Raw genomic sequence first — 12,311 nt, forward strand, 5'->3', positions numbered from 1 at the left:
TTTACCTTTTGTTCCTCTTATATCGCTCTATCTCAGGGTGTCATTTTGAAGAAAATGGAGATAAACTTTAACTACATCCTGACGCCTTGCACATTCGGGATGATACTTTCTGGATCAAATAGCAGGTTGGCGACCCACAGAATGAGCCGGCTAAAAGGTAGACAATGGATGGAGACAAAACAAAGTGAGTTCTAGTGTTACAATGTATCTGGTAAAATGGAGTCCAGAGAGGTTCTTAACTTTTTCTCATTTCTGAAGACTTTCATGACGCAGCTATGTTGTCTTTTATTTCTGTACCTGCATTCATATAGGACATATGTGTGATGACTGCCTGGCTACACATTGATATAGGACATATGTATGATGACTACATGGCTACACATTGATATAGGACTTATGTGTGATGACTACCTGGCTACACATTGATATAGCACTTATGTACAATACCTATACGACTGCGTATTGATATACAACATATGTGTGATGACTACTTAATTGAGTATTAATATAGGACTTATGTGTGATGACTACATGACTAGGCATTGATATAGAACTTATGTATGATGTCTACATGGCTACACATATATATAGGACATATGTATGATGACTACATGGCTACACATTGATATAGGACATATGTATGATGACTACATGGCTACACATTGATATATAGCACTTACGTGTGATGACTACATGGCTACACATTGATATAGGACTTATGTATGATGACTACATGGCTACACATTGATATAGCACTTATGAGTGATGACTAGGCATTGATATAGGACTTATGTATGATAACTATATGACAGCGCACTGACATGCGACATATGTGTGATGACTACATGACTGCGTATTGATGTAAGACTTTTTTTTTTCAAATGTGACCAGCAGGGACATGCAGTATAAAAGAGAGGGGGGCGTTTAATTAGGTTAAAACCTCTCCTGGTCCGGACCCCTTCTGCTTTGCTGGTCAGCTGTCTTTCTCAGTCAGCAGTGGAGTCAGAGAGAAGAGGAATCAGGAGACGAGAGCTTTATCACTGTCCCAACATCTGCATATCAATGCCGGGCGCAGGCACGTCTCTCTGTGCCTAGCCTCCTATATGAGACTGTATCTATATATATGTATGTGCATGTGTATATATTTATGTATGCTGCATGTGTGCTTTTTGTGTGGTTGTATGAATCTAATATGCAATATAGTAGCCAACCTCCCGATACAAGATTCTGCATATGGAGACTGCAGATTGTATAGCAAGAGCTGACTAGTGTCTAGGCCCTTACAATGCCTTTAGTATAGATGGGTAAACCAATGTAACACGAACTGGGTCTGACCTGAACATTCTGAATTGTTCAGTTTTTAATGAAACTGAAAAAATGACGATTCGCCTCAGTAGAACAAAATGGCCGCCGTTATAGGTATTGAGCGGGAAATAAAGAAAACGCATGTATGTGACTCCGACTATGAAGTTCTAGTATGAGCTGAAAGCCTCCCAGCCAATAGTCAGTGGTAAGTGGACAGCGCTGATGTCATATACGCTATATAAGGTGCTGTAAGCTGGAACATGAGGCATTACAGTAATGGTGAAGATCGTGCAGGGTCTGTGTTTCAAGTCACTGCATCTTCCAGAATGCTCAGTTCTGAAAAACTTACAAGCAAGCAAGCAATTCTTAGGAATAGGAAGGGAATTTAGTCAGATTTCTACAAACACAGGCAGATTAGTGATAGAAATCACAGAATGAGTGAGGGCCAATATTTGCGCTGCTGAAGATAGTGGTGTAGAGATGAGCGAACACTGTTCGGATCAGCCGTTCCGAACAGCACACTCCCATAGAAATGAATGGAAGCACCTGGCACGCAGACTTTGCTGGCGGCCGGTCGCCATGCCAGGTGCTTCCATTCATTTCTATTGGAGCGTGCTGTTCGGAACGGCTGATCCGAACAGTGTTCGCTCATCTCTATAGTGGTGCAGTTCCTGCTAGTGAAAAATCTTGTAAGGGTTTCTTTGGGGCAAGAGTTTAATTTGTTTTCATTAAATAGATACAAACTGGCGTCCTAACAGCAAAATGTTGATTCTACCTGCACAAATGTAAAAAAAAAAAGTCTGTTATTTAAGCATTTTTTTAAAGTCTGTGCCGATTGTAAAAAAAACCAAACCTCTTGATGGATTGTTGATCTTAAATTGGACAGGTAGGTTCCTAGGAGCCCTGAAAGTGTTCTATACTATGTTTTTAAAGTCAACTTAAGTTGTGTGGAAGGCTAAGTGTCATAAATCTTCTCATTTCAGTTCGCCAGAGGACGGGGGAAATATATTTACAATGCACAAACTGCAAGTCATCGAAAGGATTCAGAAAGGTGGTCAAAGATGGTGACCTATGGACTTCCAGGCTTATGGACCCTGTGGCAGATGGGACCACTGTAAACCCTTTAAGTTATGTCAGTGTCTACGGGACCTGCTAAGGCTCCTGGGCCCCAGTGTGGTTGCAGTCTCTGCAAGTTACACACCTAGAATGATATCTTTCCTCACTATCAGCAAGGGAGTCATTGGGAATTTTGTCTTGTCACACATTAGTCAGCAACTCAATAATCTCCTGCACCTTGTTTCCCTCTGTTTATCAAATGGTTAATTCTAGCTTTGACTGTCTTCCAATCAAGCCTAGGGTGGTTCTTGGGCTTCCTATATACAGGCCATCAGCCCACACAGGCTTACTGGCTATTGTGACTCTGTCCTTAGACTTTGTCCCTGATAAGCTCCTCTTTCTGCTACTATTGCATTATTACCTCTGACCCTTGGCTTCCCTTGTTACTATTCTCTTGGATTACGATTTGTACTGCATTGCTTGACTGTTACCGGACCCTTGGCTAGCTGACCTCCCTTCGTTGTTGTTTGTCTTGTCTTATATATAGGAAGGGCTTGTCAACCAGTTGTCCTCTGCCGCCTAGGGTAGTGAGGCAAGCAGGTAGGGGCAACGGTGGGTTCATCTTAGGGCTCACTGTCTTATTGTGCCCCTTTCCCCAGGCTACACCAGCAGCTACTGGAGAATTTCTCCTATAGCAATTCCCTTACAATGATCTTGGACAACTCCTAAAGTTGCAAAGAGAGCAGAACCTATCACTTCAAGCCGCAGTCAGGTATAATTTCTAACAATTCTTTACTATGACATAAACATAGATACATTATATACTAAACTGGAAAAAATATCATCAAACTGTCAACTAGTTTACAGTATATAAGTATAACGAATGACTCACTGGAATCTTCAGGATCAAAATTTATACATTTATTCCGTGAATTGTTTCACCGACCTCTCCGTGAAGTCTTATTTTCCAAGAAACCATTTTAGAATCGCTTCACCTTGTTTACTTGTTTTATTAAATTTAAGCATTTGCTTGTAACCTGATCATACTAATTTCTTACAGGGTATTGGACAGGGCGCAGCAGCTCCAGATGGAATATTCGTACATTTGCTAAAAGGTATATTCATAATTCCATTATTCTCTTCTCTTATCTAATTTTTCTCATCACATACAGGGAGGTTTTCGAACACAAGTCTTAATGGGCTTTGAAGTGGTTTAGAGTAAAAACTTACATAGAGTTCATTGCACGGGCAGCAGATTGTGGACCCAGTGTGCTACCAAACCGCTTTGACTTGGGACCATGTCCAACACCTAAGGGTGTCATCCTAGCAGACTCTTTGGTCATCACCTCCCATATGGGGCGTTGGTCTGTGCTGTGAGGAGTCTGCCAGGCACAGAGACCGAAAATATTACCATACAGGGACTAACAAGGCAGAAGTACGGAGAATGTAAGCTGGGTCAACAGCAGGAAACAAGGACGGGACTACATTACAGGTATTGCAGACAGGTAGCATACAGATATAGCTGCAACGCCCCCAGATAGCAGAGATATAAGCAGAAGGCACAGGGCCAAAGGCAGCAGAGGTATAATGCAGAAGGCACTGGGCTAGAGGTAGCAGATATACAGTATATTGCACAGGGAACAGGGTCAAAGGTAGTAGAGGAATATTTCAGAAGGCAATAGGCCATAGGAGGCAGAGTTATAATGCAGAAGGCACTAGGCCAGAGGGTTCCCAGACAGAATTTATGGTCTAGGAGGTTGTCACAGGGATACAGATGTAGCAACATTTAACATTACTGTACATTGATAACACGTTACATTGTTTGACAGAAAAACCATTGAAAACTTCTAAAAAAAAGTATAGTTAACTCTTTGTGTCTCAGTGTAGTTAACACTAATCATAATATTAAACTGTGCTTCAACGATAGTTACAGAATACAAGTGGTTGCATTCTTCTTCAATAAGCATGATGGATGTGGACAGTGGAGTAACTAGGAATGGCAGGGCCCCGTGCTGAATTTTTGACATGAGGTCTCCCCTTGACTGATGCTAAAGACCCTGACCACCCGAACCCCCCCCCCACATTTCTGCATGCATTATTATGCCCCATAGCATCCCCTGCACACACAGTATTATGCTCCATAGTGGCCCCTGCACACACAGTATGATGCTCCATAGTGGCCCCTGCACACACAGTATGATGCTCCATAGTGGCCCCTGCACACACAGTATGATGCTCCATAGTGGCCCCTGCACACACAGTATGATGCTCCATAGTGGCCCCTGCACACACAGTATGATGCTCCATAGTGGCCCCTGCACACACAGTATGATGCTCCATAGTGGCCCCTGCACACACAGTATGATGCTCCATACTGGCCCCTGCACACACAGTATGATGCTCCATACTGGCCCCTGCACACACAGTATGATGCCCCATAGTGGCCCATGCAAACACAGTATTATGACTGATTGTGGACACCCAGGAATAATTATCTTACCTATCCCTGGCTCCGCTGCACTTCCCGTTGATGTCGGCTATCTTCAATGACGCATGGGAAGTCATAACACCCAGAGCCTGCGTCGCAACTAGAGATGAGCGAACAATGAAATATTCGAGATTTGATATTCGTTTCGAGTAGAGCCTCAATATTCGACTACTCGATCGAATATCGAATCCCATTATAGTCTATGGGAAAAATGCTCGTTTCAGGGGAAACCACTATTCGACTAAAGGAGAGTCACCAAGTCCACGAATAGCAGGAGGAGAGTGTTTAGGAGGAGCGCTGTGCAGTTAAAGCGCACGGACCCCATTATAGTCTATGGGGTCCGTGCTCTTTAACTGCACAGCGCTTGCAGTTGCGCTGATAAAAAGTCAGCTCCCTCGTAACCGCAAGCTGCCAGCTCTCCTGACTAGCAAAGACAAGCCTGCGGCAAATCAACGATGGTTCTGCAGCAGGCTCGTCCTTGCTAGTCGGGAGAGCTGGCAGCTTGCAGTTACAAGGGAACTTACTTTTTCTCATAGGAATGAATTGACCAGCATAGATTGGCCAGTGTACAGCATTCGGCCAATTAACGCTGGTTCTGAATCGAATATTTACTGTGAATAGCTAGTAATATTCGATAGAGTACGAATATTTCGAATACTGTAGTATTCTATTGAATACCTACTCGATCGAATACCACTAGCTCATCTCTAGTCGCAACACATAAGGACACAGGCCCTGGTCATGTGACGTCAGAGATGTCACAAAAGTAGGAACGAAGCCTGCCCGGAGCCAGGAGAGATAAGTAAATAGGGCCCATTACCTACTGGAGTTTAATGGCCTATTAAAAAACAAAACAAACCGCAGCGGTAGTGGCTGTCGCCGGGCCCCCTAATATCCCGGGCCCTGTGGCAGCCGCTACTGCTGCTACCCCAGTCCTTAAGCCCCTGGATGTGGATTTATATGCATGCAAGGATCTGAACTGATAATAACATTGCTTATTATGTAAATCCCTAATATAACACTATCATGCCTCCAAACTGGGACTGCACTTTAAAACCGCAATAAACTCCCCCTTGATTTTCTGTAATGTTCGTTCCCTTATATCCTTTATTATTTGGCGCCCAAATGTAGCCCATCCTATAGTCAAAGTAAATAGAAAATAATCGAAACGTAGAATCGGGTCCCTGATGTCTTGTACTAATATTATCTATAATTGGTGTCGCTATCTAATTTAAAGCAGTTAGGAAATGGTTGATTTCCTGGCTATGCCTATTGGCATCGCCGGTAACAAACAATTACACAAGGTCTATGGAATGGAAAATGCCTGATAATTTAAATGAGATGCCAAGAGAGTTAATTATGGAAATCTACACATCAAAACAGTGCAAAATACAATTTCCTCTGGGTTTAATATAGAGGTAATTGTAGAGCAGTAAAGTGCGTCTCCGTCTCTGCTAGGTACGAGTGCCCGTATTTGCCTTGGTTACATCGCTGCTAATCTTTTGCTTTGCTGACTGGTACGGAGATTGGCAGCCATATCCGCTAATGTGACATTTGCTTGAGCGTGGGATTCATGATTTTGTTAAAATTTTTTAGAAATTCAGGAGCACAACAAAGATGAAAGAGATGCTATTTCTGCTGTCTGACAACAAGAGCATTATCTGTCTGGTCTGCGTGTATGTGATAACTGCTCATTAGATATACTCCGGCCTACACAATTTCTCCTACTTGTCCAATTTATCTTCACACGTTGTAACAATTTTCGGCTCCCGTTTGTTAGTCTCACATTTGCCGCATAAAATAATACTTTTTGATTTGATCCTTGCATCTCAGGTGCACCATTGCGATTTCCAAGAATAGGATGGCAAACGAGGTATTCTGTTTAACAACCTCGAAGAGAAAAAAAACGCAACGCCAAACGCTAATAGTGTGATACTGTGATGGATGTGAATATAGCGATAGTGAAGGCTCACCTTCTGTGGTTGTGATAATAGCTCACAACCACTATGCAGGCAAGTAGTAGGGAACCTCCAAGAGATGGCAGGAACCCCTAAGTATAACAGACTCCAATGGCAGAAGCCACCCTCTAGAGCACCACAACCGCAGGGGACGGCGTCTAGAACATTTGAGCAAAGAAAATGGCAGGAGGTGTGCTCGTCCGGGTAGTTTCTTTTGATAAAACACACAATGCTTTTTAGGTTTACCACCCTTTTTCAAGTACACGCCAGAGGATTAGATACACACGTCTGCACACAGTCCCACACACCAGAGGATGAAATACGCACTTCTGCACACAGTTCCACACACTGAAGGATTAGATACATGCCTCTGCACACAATACCACACGCCAGAGAATTACATACGCATCTCAGCACACAGTACCACACGGGGGAAGGATTAGATACGTGTGTCTGCACACAGTACCACACGCCAGAGGATTAGATACGAGCATCTGCACAGTACCACATGCAGTAAGATTAGATATGCACGTCTGCACACAGTTTCACTTGCCGAAGGATTAGATAAACGCTCTTCACACAATACCACATGGGGAGGATTAGATACACGCATCTGCACACAGTACCACACTCCGGAGGATTAGATATGTGCATCTGCACACAGTACCACAGAAACAAGGATTAGATACTTGTATCTAAACACAGTACTACACAGGGAAGGATTAGATACAGCTTTACTCCAGGTATCCATATCAACTGATCACAGGTTTTTCACTGATATGCAAAATTAGATACACATAATCACATGACGCTTATGGACATACACACAAACCACATACAAAATACACCAGTGCAAAATTGGACTTATGGGGCCACTACACAAACATAAAATGTAATATACCCGTGCAAAGCCGGGTCCTCCTGCTAATATATATATATATATATATTTGTCAGCTTGTGTATTTCGGATTCCAGGCCATGTGGTGCCATGCCTGCAGTCATTTTACACTCCTCTATGTTTAGAGAGCTCACATCCCCCTTAGCCTTAATGGTATACAACATCTCTCCAGTAGTTTCTTATCCAATAGCCATGTGCCACAACTATTTTACAACTTTGCCACCAATCATGTTATGCTAATTATACTAGTCCAACCTGTTCTTTGTCTATACAATGTATTACATATACAAACATATTACGTATTCCATGAGTATGTAAGTCCAAACTATCCAAAAATAAAGGTATTTATCCCATAGGCTGAAGTGTTGGAGCTCTGTTCTTTATCAAAAAATTGTATTTTGTTTTTCTAAGTAAATTTTACATCAAAAAGTAGAACTGTTTCTTTTATATGATGTAGAAAGTAATAAAGAATTTATCATATAAAGGCTCAAGTCAATAAAGTAAACTGTTGTAATAGGGTTTTTTGGGCCGGATATTTACGCGGAATCGGCATCAGAATCTGGCTCAAAAAACCGCCTTCCATTGAATTCAATGGGTTCCTGTTCCTGCCTGAGGAAAAAAAGAAGCGACAAGCCCTTTCTTGATGCAGATTCCGTGGCTGAATCAGCCGTGGACGTCCACATGCGACACTCCCTCCTGACTAGGTCCATTCATTTGGGCCTAATCTGGACTGTACCGGCATCAAGCCGCGGCTAGCCATTTTTTGGACTGGATTCTGACACGGCCTCTGCCTCAAAACCCAATCCAAAAACCCCTGTGTGAACCCGGCCTTACTGAACCAGACTAACAGCACAAGTTCAACATAACTCTGCAAACCTGCAGTTTTCTATTCTACCTGCGGCAATAATAACACATGACACACAGCTTTGTCCAAATCCAGTTCCGGAGCTGAACACCTGGTCACTTTCCACATAGTGAAGTCCAGTGATAGCCAGTCATTGAGAGGTTTCATATCTGTCTATTAGCTTTTGGCATCTCTTAGGCAAAGGCCCCACCATGCAAAAATGCTACCTTTCACAGTAACTCCAAAGTGGATGAGATCACAGCATGTCAATTATTTGTAAAAAACACTGGCATTTTACATATAGGTTTAATAGAAGCAGAAGGTCCGCAGAGGAAATCTCAGAGAACTTTCCGTGAAAAGAACGTGATGCGTTTCCGCCATGGTCTTTTCCGCAGTGTTTTTCAATTGTGGCTCATACATGGGGCCTAAGCCTTAAAAGAGTTTTCTGACCGCCAATGCATTTTTCATACTGATGGCCTATCAATAGGATAAGCTATGAGTATCTGATCTGTCGGGGTCCGACTCCCAGACCCCACACAGATCAGCTGGGGATGAGAAGTGCATTCCGTCTTCTTTCTATTCAAGTAACATGAGCAGAGCTGCAGCCTAGTCCACTGTATAGTGGTGGTTCCATGTAACTGGATAGGGCATTGCCCCCGAGTTAGGCTTTAGGGTCAGTGTCTGTTCGTATTAGGGTCACTTAGGGACATTGGTACCCCTATTGTTGTTTTTCCATGGCTTTTCTACTTACTCTCTTGTATGTCACTGAACCAACATTTCACCCATCTGTGCCCCTTGTGATATATATACACCAAAACTTTGGTTTTATTAATCTTTACATGGTGGGCCGCCGTGCTCAAGCTGTTTTCACTGCTCTATCCCTCTTGAGATTCATCTCTATATAAGTAGAGAGCAGGCAGTGCATGACAAGCCCAGGCTTCAACTAATGCTAGATATGAATAGAAGCTTTCCATCATAGCCAAAACACTTTCCTTACATGACCATAGGCCAGTACTTCTCTATATATGCCCTGCACAATCCTGGGGCTGTTTCTAAGTGTGAGAGAGAGAGTTATAGAGCAGATTCTCTCCTACTTACTGTGTGCAGTGTATGGCAGCGAGTCCTCACCCACCAGTTCAAAGAGCAGAAATGGATTAAAACTAAAGTTTCCATGTAGAGAGGGATATTGCCAACATATAAGACAAATAATAACCAGGAATGATGTTACTTCTCATGTGCTCTTACAAGCTAAGTTTGAGAAATCAAATGAAATGACAAATATGCTTTGATATTCCTAAGGGTCGAGATTATTATACACATCATTCCGCTGGTCCTGCCAAATCAGCAGGTTGTGCTGGCGTTCCTCTGATACGTAAGGGGGCCTTTAAATCATCTCAACCTCTTTAGACAGTTTAAAATTTCAATGTCAAAAAAATCATTGCCACAAATCTACTGTAAACTTCCAGTCTCTTAACCAGTATAACTATTCCTTGCAGACATAGGACATCTATTCGCCCTAGTAATTCTATAGATCACAGCGTTTATGAATGTATATGAGGACCACAGGTACCAGGAGCAAAAATGTATTTTATATGAGAGCTATATAAATTCTGAAAATCAAGGTATAAGGAGTTCATATTATCTATCTCCTATCTATCTATCTATCTATCTATCTATCTATCTATCTATCTCCTATCTATCTATCTATCTATCTATCTATCTCCTATCTATCTATCTATCTATCTATCTATCTATCTATCTATCTATCTATCTATCTATCTATCTATCTATCTATCTCTCCTATCTATCTATCTATCTATCTATCTATCTATCTATCTATCTATCTATCTATCTATCTATCTATCTATCTCTCCTATCTATCTATCTATCTATCTATCTATCTATCTATCTATCTATCTATCTATCTATCTATCTATCTATCTATCTATCTATCTATCTATCTATCTATCTATCTATCTATCTATCTCTCCTATCTATCTATCTATCTATCTATCTATCTCCTATCTATCTATCTATCTATCTATCTATCTATCTATCTATCTATCTATCTATCTCTCCTATCTATCTATTTATCTATCTATCTATCTATCTATCTATCTATCTATCTATCTATCTATCCGTCTGTCTATCTATTTGCATTTGCATATTATATATATGTATTATGTGTGTATATATGTGTATACATAACCGCAGTATTCTGCATGTAACACATATAACGGAAATCATAAAATATTACACAATGCAGATAAGCTTTCATTGGAAATTTTGAGCCTTGATATTGGTCTCGGTTTGTATTTTGCAGCAAATTCTGAGGTCACCGCTTCTCCAAACCATATCGGCACTATTAACATAAACTGACCAGGGGATTGCTGTTTTCCATTGAGTCGCAGTTCCTACACCTGTAGCCACCATTTAACCAGCGAGGGGATCAGCCAAGTTGCGAGCAGCCCTGCAGTCTGTGTACATAGTGTTATTGTGTCTGCCTTGTGCTGAGCTCAGCACCCAGGAGGAGCCGTCCTCGCAGTCATGGTGCTGAAACACACACACAGCAGTGACACACACACAGCTCGGTCACACACACCCGGCATCTCCATATATCATCCTCTATATACCATAATATACCCAGGGTAAACACAAACGCTCATAGTGATCCAGTATGGCAGCGATGCAGCTAGGCCTTGCATACCAGAGGCAGGCAGACAGATCAGACACAATGAATACAATATATGAACCTACCTCTCTGAGGATTAAGGATGATGCTAGGGTTCCCGCAGTGTTCCTATAATGGAGGCAGCTTTGTTGCTTTGTATTTTCCAATGTTTCTCCTTGCTTTCCCTTTGTCACTATATTTCTGTGTCTCTCCAGCACTTCACAGCTCTCCCACTCCGGCTCTGCAAGGAAAGGCTTGCTAAAAATAGCCTGCTCACGCCTGGCAGCCAAACTAGCACATCCTATACATTGCCTGACTCTGTATCATTGCTTCCCCAGCCTCTTCTACGCTATCTGTCTGTTTCTATACGTCTTCCAGACTAACATGCACGCCGTTCCTGGTGCAAGAATTTTAGCTAAAAGCTAAACAGGAAAGTCTTGGCTTCCCTTTGTTAAATGCTGGTGACAATGACATATCTACGAGGGGGGACCCAAAAGTTTCCAGAAAAGTTGTCATTGTGTATTTATTTTTTTGTACAATATTCCTTCAATCTCCTTCAAAGTCCTCTCCTTTAGCAGCAATACACTTGTCAAATCTCGTCTGCAATTGTTCAAAACATTTTTTAAACTCATCTACTTTGATGTGTGCAAGCGCCTCCATCGTTTTCCTCTTCACTTCCTCCACGTCGGCGAAACGCTTCCCCTTGAGGTTCCTCTTCATTCATGGGAATAAAAAAAAGTCACTGGGAACCATATCGGGTGAATAGGGTGGGTGGGGAAAGACAGCCATGCCGTTTCTTGCCATGAAAGTGGTCACCGAGATGGCGGTGTGGGCTGGGACATTGTCGTGGGCCATCTTGGAGGCAAAGGTAGCATACTAGCAAATTACTCTTGGCATGTCATTGGTAGCCATAATAGAGACCAAACAGTTACCTCCTTCACCACCTATGTTGGCTCTTCTCTAGTCAATAGGGATTTCAACTCAATCTTGGACTAAGATTCTGATTCTTTTTATCATTGATTTTCCTCTTGGAGATATATGGTACATGTAAATAGAGATGTCCAGGCAGTAGTGTAACTAAAGTCTTTTTG

General features: G+C 42.1%; 1 protein-coding gene across 1 annotated transcript in view; it reads right to left on the reverse strand.

Annotated features, from left to right (window-relative positions):
• Positions 1 to 11,532, reverse strand: part of CPLX2 (complexin 2) — a 98,992-nt gene extending 87,460 nt beyond the window's left edge. The window contains exon 1 of the mRNA XM_075275056.1: positions 11,307 to 11,532. The gene's annotated coding sequence lies outside the window, so the exon portion shown is untranslated. The remainder of the gene's footprint in view (positions 1 to 11,306) is intronic.
• Positions 11,533 to 12,311: the final 779 nt, after the last annotated feature.

The sequence above is a fragment of the Leptodactylus fuscus genome, chromosome 5 (genome assembly GCF_031893055.1).
Source record: "Leptodactylus fuscus isolate aLepFus1 chromosome 5, aLepFus1.hap2, whole genome shotgun sequence".
NCBI lineage: Eukaryota > Metazoa > Chordata > Amphibia > Anura > Leptodactylidae > Leptodactylus > Leptodactylus fuscus.